This window comes from Lissotriton helveticus, chromosome 5_1, assembly GCF_964261635.1.
Source record: "Lissotriton helveticus chromosome 5_1, aLisHel1.1, whole genome shotgun sequence".
NCBI classification, from domain to species: Eukaryota; Metazoa; Chordata; class Amphibia; order Caudata; family Salamandridae; genus Lissotriton; species Lissotriton helveticus.
In genome coordinates this window covers 898,226,963-898,248,862 of record NC_136065.1, presented here as the reverse complement: position 1 = coordinate 898,248,862, position 21,900 = coordinate 898,226,963, and positions in this window count along the sequence as shown.

Below are 21,900 nucleotides of genomic sequence, written 5' to 3'. Positions count from 1 at the left end.
CACCAGTGGCATCTGTGTTGCTCGGTAACGCGGGGGCTATGCCCTCAAGTGCTGCTCTACCTTGAGGGTAGCCAGATTGTGCTGTGGTGTCTGCAACGCAACCCCCCTGCATGGGCCGCAGCTGCAAGAAGGCAGAGAAGGGTGGGCGTGGCCTCCCAAGCTGGGCTCCAGCCACTGTAGGATGCAAGCGGGGATCCTCGTCTCTTCCTTGAGTCGGACCTCCCTCGCAGTTATTTTGTGTCTTTCCTCACAAGTAGCGCTCATCGGGCGCTGGACAATATAATGAGCACTTCTCACACACTTTCACTTCTAGACCATAATGACAAAGGAAGCACCCTCAAGTGCTCCACATGCTTTGTCAAAGTGAGCATGGGGAAGAACCCAAAGAAATAAAGCGATCTCCAGGCAATAAGCTGGCAAGGACAAGGGGCGATAAGAGCACACCTTGGAGAGCACGGGGGCACACCATCAGGGTGCAGGCAGGCCAGCACAAGGTCCTCAAAGCAACGTGGCAGTCCTTATTTCAGTCCCACAGGCAGCAGGTTAGCACTTTCAGAGTAATCAAGTTCTAAGATGGTTCCTCCTGGCAGTCCAGAAGTCCTCTGGTGTAGTATGTAGAGCCAGCAGCGTACGGTTACAAGTCCCACGAGGTGTCCAAAATCATGGGGTCAGAGCCCCTGAACTTTTAGTGCAAAACTCTTTGTTCTGGGGGCACTTGAAACACTTTTCAGAAGTGCTCAACACCTCTATTCACATCCCAAGACCTGGCCCCAGATACACTACATGGGGACAGAGACAGAATTGTGACAATCAGGCACAGCCCTATTCAGGTGCAGGTGCAACAGCTCCCACCACTCTAAATTCAGACCAGGCCTATTCAGGTGCAAGGGAAACTCCTCCCACCACTCTAAATGTATCCAAGGTCTATTCAACCCACTGTGAAGTCACCCAGGAATGGCAGGACACACCTCACCCCCTTGTGACTGTCTAGAGTAAATGCACATCCCCTTCTCCTGTCAGTCTAAACCAGACAGTGAATACACATCCCTGCAGGGCACAAAGAGTCATAAGCTGACAAAAATGCGCACTTCTAAAAGTGACATTTCTAAAATATGAATAACAAATCGGCTTTCACCAAAAAGCAGGATTTATTACTACTATTCCAAACATACCAAACATGGCCACGCTAACACTTTCATATCAGAAATTACCACTGAAACACATATCAGGGAAGTACTAAAGCAAACCTATAAAAGGGCAGCCTCACAGCTGTGAGAAACCAAATAGGCTGTTTGTTCCTACCAGGACATGCTGCACAGCTAAGGCACATGTCCTATCTTTTACCTACACAACACCCTGCCCATACGGCTAGCTAGACCCTCACTTAGGGATGCTGGGGACAGACGCCCTTCCAAGTTCTCCTGACAGTAGGGGATCCCCCTCAGCAGATGGCCTTCCAGTATAGATTAGGCTCCTCTCCTGGCGTTCACTCATGGAACCAACCAGGCTCTGGCATTTGGGCTTTGGGCACTCTGTGACTCTGCCCGACCCACCCCTCCTCCTCACCCAAGAACGGACATGGGAACCTCTACTCATCCCACTCCACTGGAACCTTTCTGGGCTAGCACAAACCTTTCCCACCACCCTTGGTAGGGAAAAACCTGAGCCACTCCCTTTAGAATCACACCCAAATGCCTTTCCAGACCCTCTGGCTTTCACCCAGAGGTCTGCCGCCTGTGCAAGTTCCCTGGGATCAAAGAACTTACACTCCAACAGGTGTTGGCGTAGCCTAGAAAACAACAATGCAACATGTGCTCCCTGATAATCAGATTAAACAGCCCTTCAAAATTGTTTCCTGTACTACCCTTCATCAAACCCTCCAGTGCATCACAACAATCTTCCACAAACTCCCGCCACGACTGGTCAGACAGTTTCCGACTGGCCCTGAACCTATACCCTTCAGGTGTGATACTACCTACACTGGACACAACATTGCTGACACCACTGGGTTCCACCCTCACTGGTGAAACCAGAACACTGAAATTACACTCAAGGGAAAACCTTTCCTCATGAACTTGTTTCTCTCTGTCAAAATCCCGTTTGGAATGGGGGTATCTAGTTGGTAGAGGTAGGCACTTTTGTCCAAATAGGGACCCTTGCTTCTAGTCAGAGTAAGGGGGATGCACACAACAGATAAACACTGCTCACCCCCTGGGTAGCTTTGCACGAGCAGACAGACTAATCACAAAGTCAATGTGTGAAGTATTTGCACCCAAAACTCACAGAAATACAGCGATAACACCACAAAAGAACACCACACCAGTTTAGAAAATAAAGTATCTTTCTCTAAACTCAACAAGACCAAAACCATAAAAATCCAACATACATGTAATAAGAATGTGACTTTTAAATGTTTCAAACAACTTAGTCCATACAAAACTATGGATGCGTGATTTCTCTCAAAGCACCTGTAGTTGCAACAAAATTTACAAAGCCAAACAGCCACAGATATGGGAAGCATCGAAAAACAAAGAGATGTGTCAGTTCCTGAGACCCTGGGGAGGCGATACGACAGTTCTGCTACACGCAGGAGAAGTGATGCGTCGAATCCGGTCTATAGGGGGAAGCTATGCGTCAATTCCGAGATGGTTCTGGTCCACAGGTGATGCGTCTGGAAAACATGCCGCACAGGTACGATGCATAGAAATCCGGGATGCATGAGCGATCGATGCGGCGACATCGAGCGGCGCTGCATTGGTTTCTTCAGCCACGATCCCTTAATGCTTCGGTTTGTGCAGCGGCGACAGGCACTGCGGTGGTTTCGGCAGTGGTGCAGCGATGCGTGGAGATTCTTCTCGCAACGCAGTGCTGCGTCAGGAAAACTGCCACAAGAAGAGCGATGTGTCGATTTTCATGTATTTGCATTGCTTTTCCAACTCCCAAAAGCAGGGACAACCTCCAGAGGCCCTACACAATCACAGGTACCTCTTGGCAGGTTTCCCAGCAAGGAAGTTCATGGGAGCTGGGTATAAAGTCTTTGTTTCCCTGAGACTTCAGAACAGAAGGCCAGCACACACAGGCCCTTGGAGATCTTCCTCAAGCAGGGGAAAAACACACAGCAAAGTCCTTGTCCTTCCTTGGCAGAATCAGCAACTGCAGGCCAACCCCAGACAGCACATAGCAAAGGGGCAGTATTTCTCCCTTAGTTTCAGCAGCTCTTATGCTTGGCAAAGATTCCTCTTGGATCCCAGAAATGATCTAAAGTTCTGGGCTTTTAGGTCTAATACTTATACCTCAAAATGTCTTTGTTCGGTTTGTGCAAGGGTCCCTGAGCCCAGTCAAAACCAGTTCTGTCCTCACTGGTGCAATATGACCACAGGGGGTGTAGACAGCATTGTCAAGGGAGACAGGCCCTATTTAGGTGCAAAGAAATCTCCTCCCAGCCAAGGTCTATTCAGCTCAGCTCTGAGTGATCCAAGAAGGGCCAGGCACAACTTAACCCCTAGTGGCTGTCTACAGTGAATGCACAACCCCAGCACCTGTCACTCCAAAACCAGACAGTCAATACATAAACAAGCAGAGGCACATAGAATGGTTAAACAAAAAAATGCCTACTTTCTAAAAGTGTATTAGGAAAAAGAGCACTCCTCTTGGACTCCCACTGTAGCACTGCGAAAGGAGGGAATTTATCCCACCAATCTATTCAATTAATCCAAGTTCTCCAATATAAACTCGTATTCATGTCTCTTTTGTTGTCCAGTATTAAATCCATATACTCTTATCATTTTCATCACAATGGAGACAGTAGATCGAATATGTACTATTTATTAACATCTTTCAGATACCAGATGTACGCCAATCCAGGCTTAATACAGAGGTACGTCCATATCCATCACAGTATGAAGTAAACACGCTTGATAAATACACAATGCATTTCAAGCCTTCTTGGCTCTTTGTCAGGGGTCACTAGAACAAATGTGATAAGCAGTTTAAGTACACTTGTAGTTATGCTTGAATGTAAAAACACCAGCTATATACAGCGAACCCATAACCAGTTCATATCCTAATTAAACGTGATTAACAAGCTCTTGATTTTTACCCAATGTATCTCCCAATTTCACCCGCAGTTATTATTATCCACCGTGTTCTATATACTTGTAAAACTTTATACCTTCATTTTCACCATAAAGCACGTTATCCTGCTCATAAGTCCTCCCCTCTTGTAATCCCAACCAGATTCATGCCTTTCAAAATACTGTCTTCCTCAAAACAGGCCCCTCCTATTATGCTTGGTTAACACGTTACTTCTACCAATCATTTATCTGAATTGTCAACTATGTGACCCTTCTGATAACCTAACGTAATGTGGTTTGATTCTCCAACTGTTACTGCAAATTACCTCCGTTACTGTGATTACCCTCAATGTTCTATAAATGCACGAAACATCGTGCCTTTCATTTTTCCACAAAACGCATTGTCTTTTTCATAAGTCATCCCCTGTTCTATTCCCCATTTCATTCTATCACCTCAACTACCCTCCTTCTACCAAATTCCAGATTTTTACCGTTCAAGTAGCGTTCTCGTTCAGGACTCCTACGCCTCTTGCCATACTCCATTAACATACTGCTTCATCCTCCTTCCCATCATTAGTACCAGCTGTGTTCCCTCTCCCTTTTGTTTCACAAGCTAACATCATGTGACTCTAGTCCTCGATTTCTCCTCCCAAACATCTCTGTGACTCTAACAAAAAACTCACATTCCCATAATCCACCTCTCTCCCCAACTATCGGATCGTTTGCATGCGTGTACAACAAACTAATATATGCTCATGTAAAATTCTCAAACATCCACTCTCCCGCATGTTTTATGAAAATACCACTACTATTTGGATCTAAACCTGTGCAGTCAACCCAAATGGTGCACTTGACAAATACGTGCGCTTTCATAATCATTATTAGTACCGAAAAGACTGAAAAACAGAAAAAAGTGTAAAAACATAAAAAGACCCCAGTTTATGGCTGCGATATTAATCATTTTAAACAGTTCATATTGATCGTCCAAGAGTGTTCTAGGGCTTGACTTCATATCTTCTGTCTCCGTGGTGACGTTTTCGTTACTCAATCCATTTCTCATTTGTCAACCATCCATCGTAGCAATAGGATGCAAGGCTCCAGGAGGCGATAGTTGCGAAGCCAGAAACATGTAGAAAGGTGCTTGCACTCCTTCCCTTTAACTTACTCCAAAATTCAAAACTTATTTATATGTGCGTGTGTGCAGTGTCCGTGGATCGCCAACCACAGTCAATACATATGTATTAAGAAAAATAGCACTCCTCTTGCACTCCCACTGTAGCACTGCGAAAGGAGGGAATTTATCCCACCAATATATTCAATTAATACAAGTACTCCAATATAAACTCGTATTCATGTCTCTTTTGTTTTCCAGTATTAAATCCATATACTCTTATCATTTTCATCACAACGGAGACAGTATGATGGAATATGTACTATTTAATAACATCTTTCAGATACCAGTTGTACCCCAATCCAGGCTTAATACTGAGGTACGTCCATATCCCCCACAGTATGAAGTAAACACGCTCGATAAATACCCAATGCATTTCAAGCCTTCTTGGCTCTTCGTCAGGGGTTACTAGAACAAATGTGATAAGCAGTTTAAGTACACTTGCAATTAATGCTTGAATGTAAAAACACCAGCTATATACAGCAAATCCATAACCAGTTCATATCCTAATTAAACGTGATTCACAAGCTCTTCATTTTTACCCAATGTATCTTCCAATTTTACCCGCAGTTATAATTATCCACCGTGTTCTATATACTTGTAAAACTTTATACCTTCATTTTCACCATAAAGCACGTTATCCTGCTCATGAGTCCTCCCCTCTTGTACTCCCAACCAGATTTATGCCTTTCAAAGTACTGTCTTCCTCAAAACAGGCCCCTCCTATTATGCTTGATTAACACGTTACTTCTACCAATCATTTATCTGAATTATCTACTATGTGACCCTTCTGATAACCTAACGTAATGTGGTTTGATTCCCCAACTGTTACTGCAAATTATCTCCGTAACTGTGATTACCCTCAATGTTTTATAAAAGCACGAAACATTGTGCCTTTCATTTTTCCACAAAACGCATTGTCTTATTCATAAATCATCCCCTGTTCTAATCCCCATTTCATTCTATCACCTCAACTACCCTCCTTCTACCATATTCCAGATTTTTACCGTTCAACTGTTACTGCAAATTACCTCCATAACTGTGATTACCCTCAATGTTCTATAAAAGCACGAAACATCCCAATTTCACCCGCAGTTATAATGATCCACCGTGTTCTATATACTTGTAAAACTTTATACCTTCATTTTCACCGTAAAGCACGTTATCCTTAACACATCCTACAGTGGGAGTGCAAGAGGAGTGCTCCTTTTCCTAATACATATGTATTGACTGTGGTTGGCGATCCACGGACACTGCACGCACGCACATATAAATACATTTTGAATTTTGGAGTAATTTAAAGGGAAGGAGTGCAAGCACCTTTCTACATGTTTCTTGCTTCGCAACTATCGCCTCCTGGAGCATTGCACCCTATTGCTACTGCTAACGCGGGATTACTGGTTACTAGTTACCTTACCAGCTCCCAAACCAAGTCGACTGGATCGTTGGTACCTGTCATTGAGTAAAAGGCAATCTAACAATAGGTCAATCAATTAAGAACTTACACCACTCTAAATGACTACTGACCAGGATTAAGTTTCGAAGATTTAATATAAAGTCAAAGATAACTGAAGATACAAACTTCTCAAGATGAGATTCAAAAGATAAACCGGTATCACTATGAACATAAACTCTTTGAATAGTCTGAGTCTGCAAAACAGAATAATGAGTACAAGTTCGAATATCATGAGCGTTGCCAAAATGGATACAAGTTGCAACCTCAAAGTCATTACAGAAAAGAAAATTCAGGTTAATCTGTCCCTACACTACACTAAGTGACATCCCTACTTAACAAGATCTTTACCCCTCTAGGTGTCAGCCGTGATGACTTCCTAAGAAGATCACGCACTTCTCTTTGTCTCTTCTCTGATAATGGGTCTCTCCTGATCAGCCTATCTGCCTACCCATCCGCTTCCTTAGGCTCCCAAAATCATCTGCTCTACTCTCCTCCCGGGTCGCTTTCCCTAATACCAAATCACATTTCCGATAGGAACGCCCCTTGCGACGCCCCTCACGTGGTACATCTTTGCGCGGTAAACTCCATGATGGTACTCTTCAAGACCCTCGTTAAAGTTGACCTTGGTTCCCAGGCTTCTTCTCCAGTGCGCCGATACCCCCTGAAATTCCTGAAGACTCCTACAGGCCTGCGCCAAGCGCCACTGAACAAAGCCCCTTTCATTCTAACTGATTAGGACCCTCGCACCTGCATACAGATCGTCCTGCAGTGGGCCTCAAATTCCAGACTCCACCATATCTATAGGTCGTAAAGCACATACAAAGCTCTGTGCTGGACACCTCTCGACTTCTCCTCTAACGAGCACATGGCACATCAAAGGAGATGACATTATCAGTACAGGCCTCCTTGATTTACATGAAGCGGGTCCCTGCACTCTAAAACATTTCTTGATTTAAACAGCATTCTTAACTAACATACATTTCTTAAAGCAACACATCTATAAAGCATATATTCCCATACTAAATTCGATAATACAATTTTGAAAGAACCACGTTAACCCCACCTCACATTATTTTAGCAGCACGTTTAGATTTTCTGTGAATTGCCATGAGGCCTACACAATATACTGGATTGCAAGTTTCCACTTAACTCTTACATGATTCCTTTAACATGAGAACGTGAGGTTTTCATATTCCTTCCAACATTTCTACATTAATCTCACACGGTTATGATTATTGTTACTCTACTTAAACATTCTATACATTTCACTACTGAATATAAGACACTCTGTGTATTTCACTTCTAGATATAAAACACTCGTGTGCAAAGCATGTTTAAACTAACTACGTGCTTGTAAATATGGTGCACTTATACATTTTTCAGACTTGTGCTCTCTCAATCCCCCCTTTGATGACCTTCAGGGGTCATCACCATCAAAACAACATCACAAAATGTAGAACCCTTCAAAGTGAAGTCGTGGCAGTGCCACCTCTTTTCATTGTCTCCAATGCCTTCAGGCTCCTATATTGAGTATCCTGCATCGCTGTCAACTTTCTCTCCTGTTTTCTCATAGATCTCTGCAACCTATTTGCTCTATACCACTGATACAAACGCACCAATCCCCATAAAGTGATTACACAAATCACAATTATGATGATGGGTTTCAGTATGTACCAAACGATACTCTTTCCTAGGTTGGCAAACCAACCTCCAACTTTCCCCATTCCATGACCTACTTTTTCCCACACGTTGACCTTTGCCAGATCCTCAATTTCATGGTGAATTGCAGTGATGTTTCGTATGTACTTCTCTAGAGGTTTTGAATTGTCCGGAATGTAAGTGCAGCACTCCTGGACCTTCAAAGCCTTACAGACTCCTCCCTCTTTAGCTAACAGAACGTCTAAAGCAAGTCGGTTCTGAAGAACCATTGCCCTAATTGATTGCATCTCACCTTCCACCAGCATCAATGATCTAGCAGTACTGGCAGATAGCCTATCTACGACTGTAGCTAATCTCCTGATCTTAATGTCATTCAGTATCAATCCCAAAAATGGAAATACCACCCCAAATACATCTCCAACTACTTCTTCAGCGGCAAGGTCTCTTCTCCCCCTAGGTTGTTTTCCTCTCTTTGTTGTCTCTAAATCCTCAGCATGGTATATTTTGGGAAAGACAATCGCTAAATAGCATGAACCATACCAATTATCTGGTAATCTCACATAGGCATTTCTTCCACACACAAAATATACATTTGGTATGGCTTGCATTTCTTTCAAAAAGTCCTTGGAGTAATACTCCAACTGGAAAGCATGTTCACAACTAACTTCCCCTACAAACAAATTTTCATAATAGGAAGAACTTCTGTGAATACATAGTTTCCCCCTTTTCTCTTTGTCTAGAGCAATTGGACCCTTGCTACCCTTCCTTTGGTGTTCCCTTTCCTCTTTGGTCCAATCTGTCTCCCAATGTCCTGAAGCTTTCTGAATATTCTGCCTTCTGTATCGAGTATCCACCTGCCCTATAAACTTCTTCTCAATTTCTGATACTTGACAAGTCAGATTATTTCTTCGGGCATGTGATGTGTCTATCGTTCTCCATGGAAGAAACCATTTCTGTAATCTGTCTTCACTCTTGTAATAGTCCCACTTGTTTAAATGCTTGTAATTTGGAACCTCTGGCAATGTCGAGTCGAAATTCGAGAAATAATACTCGAATCCTTCTCGTCCATAGAATATGCTCAACAACAAACTGCATGTGATTCCATATGTCAATGGAAGATGATGGTATCTGATACCCTCATCCACAGAAGCTGGTAACTGCATACAAACGTAGCAATTCTTCGCCTCCATGACATCAATGTACTCGTAAAGTAATTTTGCATAAGCATTTGACCTGAAATTTCCCTGGGACTCGTCTGTGTGTAACCTTTTTATTTCTGCATCTAACAACGCTTTGTCTTTATCATTGATGTTTCCCTTATAATTAACAGTAGTAGTTCTCGGTGTTGACACTCCTTTGACTTCCCTGACTGCAGTTGCATCCCTCTCGTGTCCCACTATATATGAGACAGTAACCACTAAAACTATCAGGGAAATCACTACTCCTAACAATGTGCCAACTATACATTTTGCCCTGCGGTTCGGGTTGCCAGCCTCCATGTTCTCAAACAGTGTAGCTCTTGACGTTCTTCCAGCATTCACTTCTTCTTCTCTCTGAACAAAGTCTTTCTTTAAAACAATGTCTCTCTCTCTCTCTCTTTGGACTCTGAGAAGCTGACAATTTTCTCCGCAAAACAGTTTAAAGTCCTGTAGAAAACAGACAACCCTAGCCCTTCTCCATCCGCTAAAAGGAAACCCCTACCATTTTTTCTTCTTCCACTCGGCGCTAGGTTATCTTGCAGTAATTTTACAAAGTCCTTTCAAAAAGTCTTTTTGCAACAAAGTGTTAGTCCAAAACAATGAGCGCTCCAAGAACTTCCACTACTCGCTCAAGCATTTCTAACCGAAGGAGAGTCCCCTCCAATATTGGATATCGTGAACAGCAAACTGGAAAATCAACTGTCTCTAAAATCAATTTTCTTATCCCGCTCAGGAGAGGAGGGTAGACGATGTTGAGTGTCAGCAACCTTTCGGCCTCCACTCCTGGTAGCAGGAACAGTATTTGTACTGTGATGATCGGGTCAGTTCTGATCAGGTTCACTTCCCTGACCCTCCCGGTTCTGTGCCCCACCGACATCTGCAACGAGGTAGGTCCAATCAGGAGTAGAGTATCTTCTACTAGGCACTCGCACCCTCCTTGACCTTCTAGGACCCTCCTCGGCTTGATCCTGGGTATCTTCCTCCGGATCCGAGTCTTCGGATATAGGAGCAAGCGTTTCTTCCTGGGCCGACCTCAAACTTAGCCTCCTGTTTCTTTCCGGCCAAGTGGCAGCTCCAAGCCTTATTCTCCTATTTCTCGTCCTCACACTCGGTTCTTGATCGCTCCGGTACTGATCTGTTTCTGAATCGTATTCACTGCTACTCTCTCCTTCCGTTGCGTCTTCAGTCTCACTGCCGTCCTGTCTTCGCTCTTCGTCTGGATCCGATGCGTTCCCAACTTCTTCCGACACCCCCTCAGCTGTTTCGATCCCTTCTTGTGACTCTACTTCCACTTCTGGACTTTTGTCTGGGATAGGAGCTGTTTCCTCTAGAGGTGCTGGAACTCTTCGAGTATGGGATGCATGGATCCAATTTGGCAGCCCCCCGCACTTCACCGCGGTGTTCGTGATCAGGATTACCTGAAAGGGCCCACGCCAGCGAACATCTAGGCAGTTCTTCCGGACGTGCTTCTTGACCAACACCCAGTCTCCTGGGTTCAGGTCATGACACAGGTTCCTCGATGCTGGAACTTCAGCCGCATGCACCTGAAGGGACACAGAATGGATGGCGTCAGACAGTCCTTTACAATAATCCAAGATTAGATCATCTGTAATATTCAATAGGGCAGCAGTTGGAACCGTGGGAAGTCTCATGGCCCTCCCCATCAGAATCTCGTGTGGGGAGAGACCTGTCCTCCTGTCAGGGGTGCTGCGCATACTCATGAGCACTAAAGGAAGAGCATCTGGCCAACTCAAAGATGTGGATGCCACTACTTTAGCCAATCTATTCTTCAGAGTGCCGTTCACTTGTTCCACAATTCCTGAAGCTTCTGGTCGATAACTACAATGCAGTTTTTGATCAATCTTTAGAGTGGAGCACAACATCTTCACTACTTCGCTGTTAAAATGTTTTCCTCTGTCCGATTCCAGAGAGGCAGGCACCCCGAAGCGCGGTATCAACTCCCTGAGCAATAATTTAGCCACTGTGAGTGTATCGCACCTGCGTGTAGGGTACGCTTCAACCCATCTGGAAAATACGCATACAATCACCAACACATATCTAAGGCGATTAACTCTTGGCATTTCAATGAAATCTAGTTGCATTCTATTGAAAGGCCCCCCCCGACCTCCCAATGTGACTCAGTGTGACTGGTGTCCGTTTGCCTACGTTCAGTTGTTGGCAGGTAACACATCGCTTACATACTGATTCTGCTGCTATTCTAAATTTAGGGCAATACCAAGTTTGCCTAAACACTCTCATCATAGCATCTCTTCCTAGGTGCACTGGACCATGTATTTCTCTCGCCATGGGATTAGCTAATTCTTCAGGTAACACAGCCCTCCCATCTGCTGAAACCCAAAAATCCATTTCACTTCGCACACAACCTGCTGTTTCCCATGCCTTTTTCTCAGTTTCTGGTGCGTTCTCCTGCATTACCCTTAAATCTTCCCAGGTATCCACGGTCTCTAACATCATGCTCAATTCTGTCTTTTCTTCTGCACCTTCTATTTCCACCTTTGAGAAAGAATAATTTTGTTCCGCACAATAACGTGCGACTTCGTCAGCGTATCTGTTGCCTTGTGACACAAAATCTGTATTCTTAGTATGAGCTACACATTTTACTATTGCAATGTCAACTGGACCTTGTAATGCTTCTAACAACAATCGCACAAATTCTCCATTTCGAATGGGCGAACCAGAGGAGGTCATGTAACCTCTCTGAGACCACAACTGCCCGAAATCATGAACCACACCGAACCCATATTGGCTGTCCGTGTATATGGTGACTCTCTTTCCGTTTCCTGCTATGCAGGCACGAGTTAGGGCAATAATTTCTGCTACCTGTGCGGAATGTACTCCTTCCAGGCAAGCGGCTTCCACAACTCCAGTAATGGTACAAACAGCATAAGCTGCTCTCAACCGACCAGTATCGTCTCTTAAACATGAGCCATCAACAAAATAAATCTCATCAGGGTCAGACAATGGCTCATCCACAATATCTGGTCTGGGTTTCGTGCATAGTTCAGTCACATCAAGGCAATCGTGGTCTTCACATCCTTCGCCTTCTATTACAGTAGGTAATGGCATCAAAGTAGCAGGATTCAAGACAGAGCATCTCCTGAGTGTCACGTTCTCCGCGGCAAGAATAACTTGCTCGTAGCGCGTGAGCCTACTATTGGTCAGATGCTGCGTCTTCGTCCTGGTCATTAACAATTCAACTGAATGTGGTACATACACCACTACTGGATGTCCCATTACAATACTCTCGCTCCTTTCAATGCTGACACCCGTTGCAGCAACGGATTTGAGACATCCGGGCAACGCTGCGGCTACTGGATCTAACGTAGCCGAAAAATATGCAACTGGTCTACGGGCATTTCCGTGGGTCTGTGCCAAGACTGACAAAGCACATCCCTCTCTCTCACAGCAATAGAGTGAAAATGATTTCTCGTAATCGGGCATTCCCAGAGCCGGAGCACGACATAAATCGTCTCTCAGCTGCAAGAACGCCACCAGACATTCTTCGTCCCATGGTACCGGATCACTCACCTCCTTGTGCGTCAGTTTCTGTAAGGGCTTTGCTTTCAGTGAAAAGTTAACTATCCACTGTCGGCAGTAACCCACCATCCCTAAGAACATTCTAACTTCTCTCTGTGTTGTAGGCGCATTCATCTTCATTATCGCCTCAATCCTCTCTGGGGACACCTTGCGTTTTCCTTTTTCTAACCGGTGTCCCAAATACTGCACTTCAGTCAGACAATACTGTAACTTGCTCGGAGATACCTTATGTCCATTTTCAGCTAAATGGTTCAGTAAGGCAATTGAGTCTGCTTTACAGGCTTCCTCTGTCTCTGACGCAACAAGTAGGTCATCTATGTACTGGACCAGAACCGAGTTCTGGGGCAGTACTAGATTTTCGAGATTCTTTTTCAACAACTGGTTGAAGATAGATGGGCTGTCTGTGAACCCTTGTGGGATTCGACACCATGTTAAAACGCGATCTTCCATTTTAAAAGCGAAAAGATACCTGCTCTCTTCATCCAATGGGATTGAAAAGAAAGCCTGACAAAGATCTATCACTGTGAACCATTCTGCTTGACATGGTATTTGAAACAGTATCACTGATGGATTCGGTACCACGGGACAACATGAAACGACTATGTTGTTAATTTTTCGTAAATCCTGCACTATCCTGAATTTCCCACTAGGTTTCTGCAAACCCATAATCGGGGAGTTACAAGGACTACCCACGATTTCTTTCAGTATTCCCTGTTGAATCATTGACTCAATCACAGGTTTTATTCCTGCAATCGTTTCCTGGGACAATTTATATTGAGGCGTTCTTGGAAACTCGGCATTTGGTTTTACCAGTATTTTTACCGGTTCTACCCCTTTAATCAATCCTATTTCTTCTCCTGTGAAATCCCATACCTCTGACGCCACTGCATCTCTTAAGTCTTGGGGAAGATCTTCTACTGTCAGAGTAGGATATAATTCTACACAGGATTTTGAATTGGCCACCTGGAAAGTAGCATCATCGTCCGTAGTCTGTACCTCCACTCCTTGCGGGGTGCAGTATATTGTGCAGTTCAATTTGCACAACAAATCCCTTCCTAACAGACATACCGGACTCGAGTCACAAACCACAAACTGATGCTCGTTCATATGGTTTCCTATCTTCACAGACACTGGTTCTGTCAAGGGACTAGTCATTCTTTTATTTGCGACTCCTACCACCTGAATTGTTTCCCCTGACATCGGCAAGTCTGGAACCACCGCTGATCTCAGAGTTGATCGAGTAGCTCCAGTATCCACTAAGAACGTTGTAGGACACCCTGCCACTTCTGCCTCAACAAACGGCCCTCTTTGATCCACTTCTAAGACTGCCCCGAGGGTGCAGTCCTCCTCACTACTCACACGCTGTCCTGTCAATGGATCAATGTAATAACACTTTTCTTCCTCGATAAAGAGAGGCATTTGTTTGAAGACCTTTCCCCCTGTCGATATTTTCGGTGGTTGTGGGAACTGGGCTCGTGAAGCCGAAGTCCCCCCTTTGGCCCCCTTGCTTCCTGTAACTGATACCTTTGGAGCTGGAACCTCCTGAATCTGCTCTTCGACTTCTAGCTCTCCATTTTCAGGGTTAAAGGGACACTCGCGTCGCCAATGTCCCACCTGATGACACTGGTGGCACTTTGTCGTTTTCTTTAGAGTGGCAAAGTCTACCCTAGGTCTCTGGCCTTCATCATTATCCCTGTTCTGACCATTTGACTTCCGTCCCATTGTCCCCGTTCCCTGTTTCTGCTGTCCGCCTTTCCCGGCTGACTGCATTTGTACCACCATCAATTTTTCCTTTAAATTCTTGGCTTTAGAATCTATTTCGTCACTACAGTATCTCGCATAACGTAGGATCTCATCTAGTGGTTTGTTTTGCCAACAAATTAAATGTTGCTGAATCATCAAACAAATATCAGGTCTCAACCCCAAAACAAACTTAGATACAAACTGTCCTATATCTTTGGGATCCATTACATCGAGTCCACTGTATTGCTTGAATGTTTTCAACAACCTCTCATAAAACTCATGAACGGTCTCTTTCGGTTCTTGTCTCGTCCGGTCTATTTTCACCCAATCTATATCCTGAGGTGGTACCTTATCTTTCAGCCAAGCTATTACCCTTTCATACTTTCGCATGACAATCTCGGACGGTCCATTAGTTCGAGCATCCCTCACTGGTTCAGTATTTGGCCATTCAACACTAGTCTTGCACGGGGTCCACAAATCAGATAGGACCACAATGTCAAACAACGTGTTCAAATCAATCCACAATACTTTCGAGATCTTTACAAACCTTTCTACCTGCTTATACCACTCTACTGGATTGTCCCTTAACTTCGGAAATGAGTTGGTAAATGCAGCTAAGTCTCCTCTACTCCAGGGCACATGTACATAATTTCCGTTTGATATTTCTCGCAAAGGGAATGCCTCCATCTGCATTACCCTTCCCTCAGGGGTCATCACATTTGTACTTCGTCTAACTGTGCCCTTTTTTGACCACCTTTCTTCCCATTTGTCCAGTTCTCTCCACACTCTTATTCCTGATACCAATTCTCTTATGTGTGTTTTCAATCCGGTAGTCCTCTTCTCATCTAGGTCTTGGTCTGAGTATTGTAATCTGTGGTTACTCTGCAATGCCCTCGTCCTAGATAAATCTACAGCATACCTGTCTGCCAAATTAGTCAGTTTCTCATGAAACGCTCTAGCTCTCCTAGTAGTATCCTTCGCTATGAACAGCAGCTCATCTTGTTCGTACAAATCGATCCTTTCTAAAGGCACCGTCCCTTCTATAATCTCGTCTAGATCGGATTTCAAACTGGAGACATCAAGCCTTTTAACCTTTATTGCAGCTTTCAGCACCTCTGGTCCGGATGTACCTTCCACATCCCTCCCGTCCCAGCTCCTAGTCCTGCGCCTAGGCACTGGTGAGTTATAGGGAGTCCTCCCCTGTTCCCATCTCTCTAGGTCCCATGCCTTTCCATCCTCTCGGGGTGGATGGTGAAATACTTCCTTGTTTCTCATTTTCCCGCCTTCCCCGTTCTGCCTGTTTTCTCTGGATACATAGTAAGGCATTCCATTGCTCCCCCTTTCCTCACTATTTCCCTGTGATTCTTGATTACTCGAGGCATGGCGGGACCTATCACTGTTCTCTTTCCTCCAATGTTGGACGTCTTCCCCGAGTACATGATGAAGGCACCTAAACCTATTCTGAAAAGCCTGTACCATCTGATCTCCCCCTTTCTCCCAGAGACGGGACATTTCCTCACACTCTACACTCCTACTATTTTGCTCCTGCTGTTCCCTCTCATCCGTAGGACGTGTAACCCCTCTATTCTCCTGACTTTGGCCTTCCCGGCCCTGACTGCTTTCGCTGGCCCCACAATGAGATACAGTCCCGTTGCCCCTGGTTTCCCACTCTGGTTCTGTTCTTGTCCTGTTACTCGGGGATACTGCGGACCCGTCCCACTCCCTCAAATCAGCTCTTAATTCTGAATAGGGCCTTGGCCGCGGTCCCCTTAGATCCATTGGTCCTCTCGGACCTCCCTGTCCTGAATTGGGACCGACAGTTGTGTCTAATGGGGTATTCCACGTTACCGATCCTGGCAATTGTTTCCATGCATTTGTCACATTATTCCTCCTTTCCATCTCAATCCTTTCTCTATCCGATTGCCTCTGTTCTTCCTCTCTATCTCTCTCAGGGTTATAGATCGATACTATGGGTCCTATGGTAACAGGCACTTGAAGAGCATCTGGCAATCCAACAGACTCAACCCTTTCGGTGGTTGGCGTTTTCTGCACCACAAACCTTCCCACTACACTCTGTATAGTGTTGTTTTGAGGTATTTCCCCGCCTTTGATAGGTGTCCATTCCGATATAGGGAGTGGTGTATACCCCTCTATGGCAGCCCCATCTCCCCTTGCGAGCCCTCTATCTTCCATCACCCCAACTCTCGGAGGTGGTCTATCCATTAACAATCTGTTTATCAGATTGTCCTCCGACTCGCTTTCCTCGTCTTCTTCCATGAGGTTTCCTCCTCCTACCACCTCCCTCATCGGATACATTTTTTCCACCTCAATAGCCTGTACCCTCCAACGCTTTGCCTCCTCATCCCATTTAGAATCTCGCACTGCTCTTACCGATCGCGTCAGTCTTTGTTGACGCCTGTTCAAATTTCTGTCGTGTGCAGCCCTAATCCATGCATTAAGGGCCTCAAACTGTGTTGGTCTGGGCGAGGGTTTCAATGAGGACATGGTTGCTTTTAGCCGATGCAACACCTCTAACTTAAACGTTCCGTACTTCGGGAACTGCATTTCTTCACCCCCTTCCGTAAGCTTATTCCAAGCCCCAATCCATAATATGGTATGCAGCCCCACATTCGTTGCCATATAATGAGCAGGTGTACCCTCCGGCGGAGCCTCTTCCCCGTAATAATGTTCACTTCGTTTTCTTTTAAAAATCCCTTTCAAACACTTAAAACACTTCATGATTTCTCTTTTTCTCCGCGTTTGTTTACTTCCTGATGACAATCCACCAATTACCGTGCTATTCTCACTAACCGGCCTATCCGAGCGCGGCTTTCCTCCTACGTCACTCTAGCCGCCCAACCAGATCGCGGCTCCCGCTAACGTCACACCAACCGCTCAATCACAGCGCGGCTCTAGCCGACGTCACCCGTCCCCCTTCGCAGCAGTTCCCCTCCTTTCTCAGCTCGTCTCCTCGGTCATGCACGCGTCCCATTCATACTCTGAAAAATGATTACTTCCGTCCAAGCGATCACTTTTCTTGACTGTACGCCCACAGTCTTTTCTGTAGTTGTCACCTTAACTTGCACTGATAGGTTACTCGGACACAGTAACTTTCGACCAGCGTCCGTTACTCATACACTCACTCTTTCACTCCCCCTATCTCGGTCCCACGGCGGTCAGTGGTACCTCGTGACCTCCGTACTATGGTCGACAACTACCTTGGATGTTCGATACACCCAAAACCACTTAAGCTCTGGCCTGAACTTAAAATTTCACCAGTTCACCCGTTTACCAGGTAACCAGTTTACCAGGTTGCGCGCGCTCACAACCTTCTCTCATTCACACTACAGGCATTCAACTCCGCAAGACATTACAATACAAATACAACACAAAACACCGCAATCTGTTCACGCATGACCCTTGTTATACTCACTCTCCTCCGATACTGCTGCTTTTCTCGCACCGTCTGCACCTTCGGCGCACAATTCTTCCGCTGCTCGTCTCTCGACGTCTAGGGGCCTTGGGGTAAACTAACCTCTCTAGATTACCTTCCTCAAGAAGATAACCATCCTAACTCTGCTACCAACTGCTAACGCGGGATTACTGGTTACTAGTTACCTTACCAGCTCCCAAACCAAGTCGACTGGATCGTTGGTACCTGTCATTGAGTAAAAGGCAATCTAACAATAGGTCAATCAATTAAGAACTTACACCACTCTAAATGACTACTGACCAGGATTAAGTTTCGAAGATTTAATATAAAGTCAAAGATAACTGAAGATACAAACTTCTCAAGATGAGATTCAAAAGATAAACCGGTATCACTATGAACATAAACTCTTTGAATAGTCTGAGTCTGCAAAACAGAATAATGAGTACAAGTTCGAATATCATGAGCGTTGCCAAAATGGATACAAGTTGCAACCTCAAAGTCATTACAGAAAAGAAAATTCAGGTTAATCTGTCCCTACACTACACTAAGTGACATCCCTACTTAACAAGATCTTTACCCCTCTAGGTGTCAGCCGTGATGACTTCCTAAGAAGATCACGCACTTCTCTTTGTCTCTTCTCTGATAATGGGTCTCTCCTGATCAGCCTATCTGCCTACCCATCCGCTTCCTTAGGCTCCCAAAATCATCTGCTCTACTCTCCTCCCGGGTCGCTTTCCCTAATACCAAATCACATTTCCGATAGGAACGCCCCTTGGGACGCCCCTCACGTGGTACATCTTTGCGCGGTAAACTCCATGATGGTACTCTTCAAGACCCTCGTTAAAGTTGACCTTGGTTCCCAGGCTTCTTCTCCAGTGCGCCGATACCCCCTGAAATTCCTGAAGACTCCTACAGGCCTGCGCCAAGCGCCACTGAACAAAGCCCCTTTCATTCTAACTGATTAGGACCCTCGCACCTGCATACAGATCGTCCTGCAGTGGGCCTCAAATTCCAGACTCCACCATATCTATAGGTCGTAAAGCACATACAAAGCTCTGTGCTGGACACCTCTCGACTTCTCCTCTAACGAGCACATGGCACATCAAAGGAGATGACATTATCAGTACAGGCCTCCTTGATTTACATGAAGCGGGTCCCTGCACTCTAAAACATTTCTTGATTTAAACAGCATTCTTAACTAACATACATTTCTTAAAGCAACACATCTATAAAGCATATATTCCCATACTAAATTCGATAATACAATTTTGAAAGAACCACGTTAACCCCACCTCACATTATTTTAGCAGCACGTTTAGATTTTCTGTGAATTGCCATGAGGCCTACAATATATACTGGATTGCAAGTTTCCACTTAACTCTTACATGATTCCTTTAACATGAGAACGTGAGGTTTTCATATTCCTTCCAACATTTCTACATTAATCTCACACGGTTATGATTATTGTTACTCTACTTAAACATTCTATACATTTCACTACTGAATATAAGACACTCTGTGTATTTCACTTCTAGATATAAAACACTCGTGTGCAAAGCATGTTTAAACTAACTACGTGCTTGTAAATATGGTGCACTTATACATTTTTCAGACTTGTGCTCTCTCACTACGATGGATGGTTGACAAATGAGAAATGGATTTAGTAACGAATACGTCACCACGGAGACAGAAGATATGAAGTCAAGCCCCAGAACACTCTTGGACGTTCAATATGAACTGTTTAAAATTATTAATATGGCAGCCATGAACCGGGGTCTTTTTTATATTTTTACACTTTTTTCTGTTTTTCAGTCTTTTCGGTACTAATAATGATTATGAAAGCGCACATATTTGTCAAGTGCACCATTTGGGTTGACTGCGCACGTTTAGATGCAAATAGTAGTGGTATTTTCATAAAACATGCGGGAAAGTGGATGTTTGGCTATTTTACATGAGCATATATTAGTTCGTTGTACACGCATGCAAATGATCCGATAGTTGGGGAGAGAGGTGGATTATGGGAATGTGAGTTTTTAGAGTCACGGAGATGTTTGGGAGGAGGAGTCGAGGACTAGAGTCACATGATGTTAGCTTGTGAAACAAAATGGAGAGGGAACACAGCTGGTACTAATGATGGAAAGGAGGAAGAAGCAGTAGGTTAATGGAGTATGGCAAGAGGCGTAAGAGTCCTGAACGAGAACACTACTTGAACGGTAAAAATCTGGAATATGGTAGAAGGAGGGTAGTTGAGGTGATAGAATGAAATTGGGAATAGAACAGGGGATGTCTTATGAATAAGACAATGCGTTTTGTGGAAAAATGAAAGGCACGATGTTTTGTGCATTTATAGAACATTGAGGGTAATCACAGTTACGGAGGTAATTTGCAGTAACAGATGGGGAATTAAACCACATTACGTTAGGTTATCAGAAGGGTCACATAGTTGATAATTCAGATCAATGATTGGTAGAAGTAACGTGTTAACCAAGCATAATAGGAGGGGCCTGTTTTGAGGAAGACTGTCTTTTGAAAGGCATAAATCTGGTTGGGAGTACTAGAGGGGAGGACTCATGAGCAGGATAACGTGCTTTATGTTGAAAATGAAGGTATAAAGTTTTACAAGTATATAGAACACGGTGGATAATTATAACTGCGGGTGAAATTGGGAGATACATTGGGTAAAAATCAAGAGCTTGTGAATCACGTTTAATTAGGATATGAACTGGTTATGGGTTCGCTGTATATAGCTGGTGTTTTTACATTCAAGCATTAATTACAATTGTACTTAAACTGCTTATCACATTTGTTCTAGTAACCCCTGACGAAGAGCCAAGAAGGCTTGAAATGCATTGGGTATTTATCAAGCGTGTTTACTTCATACTGTGATGGATATGGACGTACCTCTGTATTAAGCCTGGATTGGCGTACAGCTGGTATCTGAAAGATGTTAATAAATAGTACATATTCGATCATACTGTCTCCGTTGTGATGAAAATGATAAGAGTATATGGATTTAATACTGGACAACAAAAGAGACATGAATACGAGTTCATATTGGAGTACTTGGATTAATTGAATACATTGGTGGGATAAATTCCCTCCTTTCGCAGTGCTACAGTGGGAGTGCAAGAGGAGTGCTCTTTTTCCTAATACATATGTTATTGACTGTGGTTGACGATCCACGGACACTGCACGCACGCACATATCAATAAGTTTTGAATTTTGGAGTAATTTAAAGGGAAGGAGTGCAAGCACCTTTCTACATGTTTCTTTCTTTGCAACTATCGCCTCCTCGAGCCTTGCACCCTATTGCTATGATGGATGGTTGACAAATGAGAAATGGATTGAGTAACGAATACGTCACCACAGAGACAGAAGATATGAAGTCAAGCCCTAGAACATTCTTGGACGATCAATATGAACTGTTTAACCTCTTGCATGCTCATGACGAGCTCAGCTCGTCATGAGCTACAGCGCTCCTGTGGTCATGACGAGCTGAGCTTGTCATGGCCTACAGAACGATCGCACGCTGAGCTAATTCCCCTGCTGTGCGAACGTTCTAAAGAAACGGGTGCGGCCGAGACGAGCTCAGCTCGTCATGAGCACAG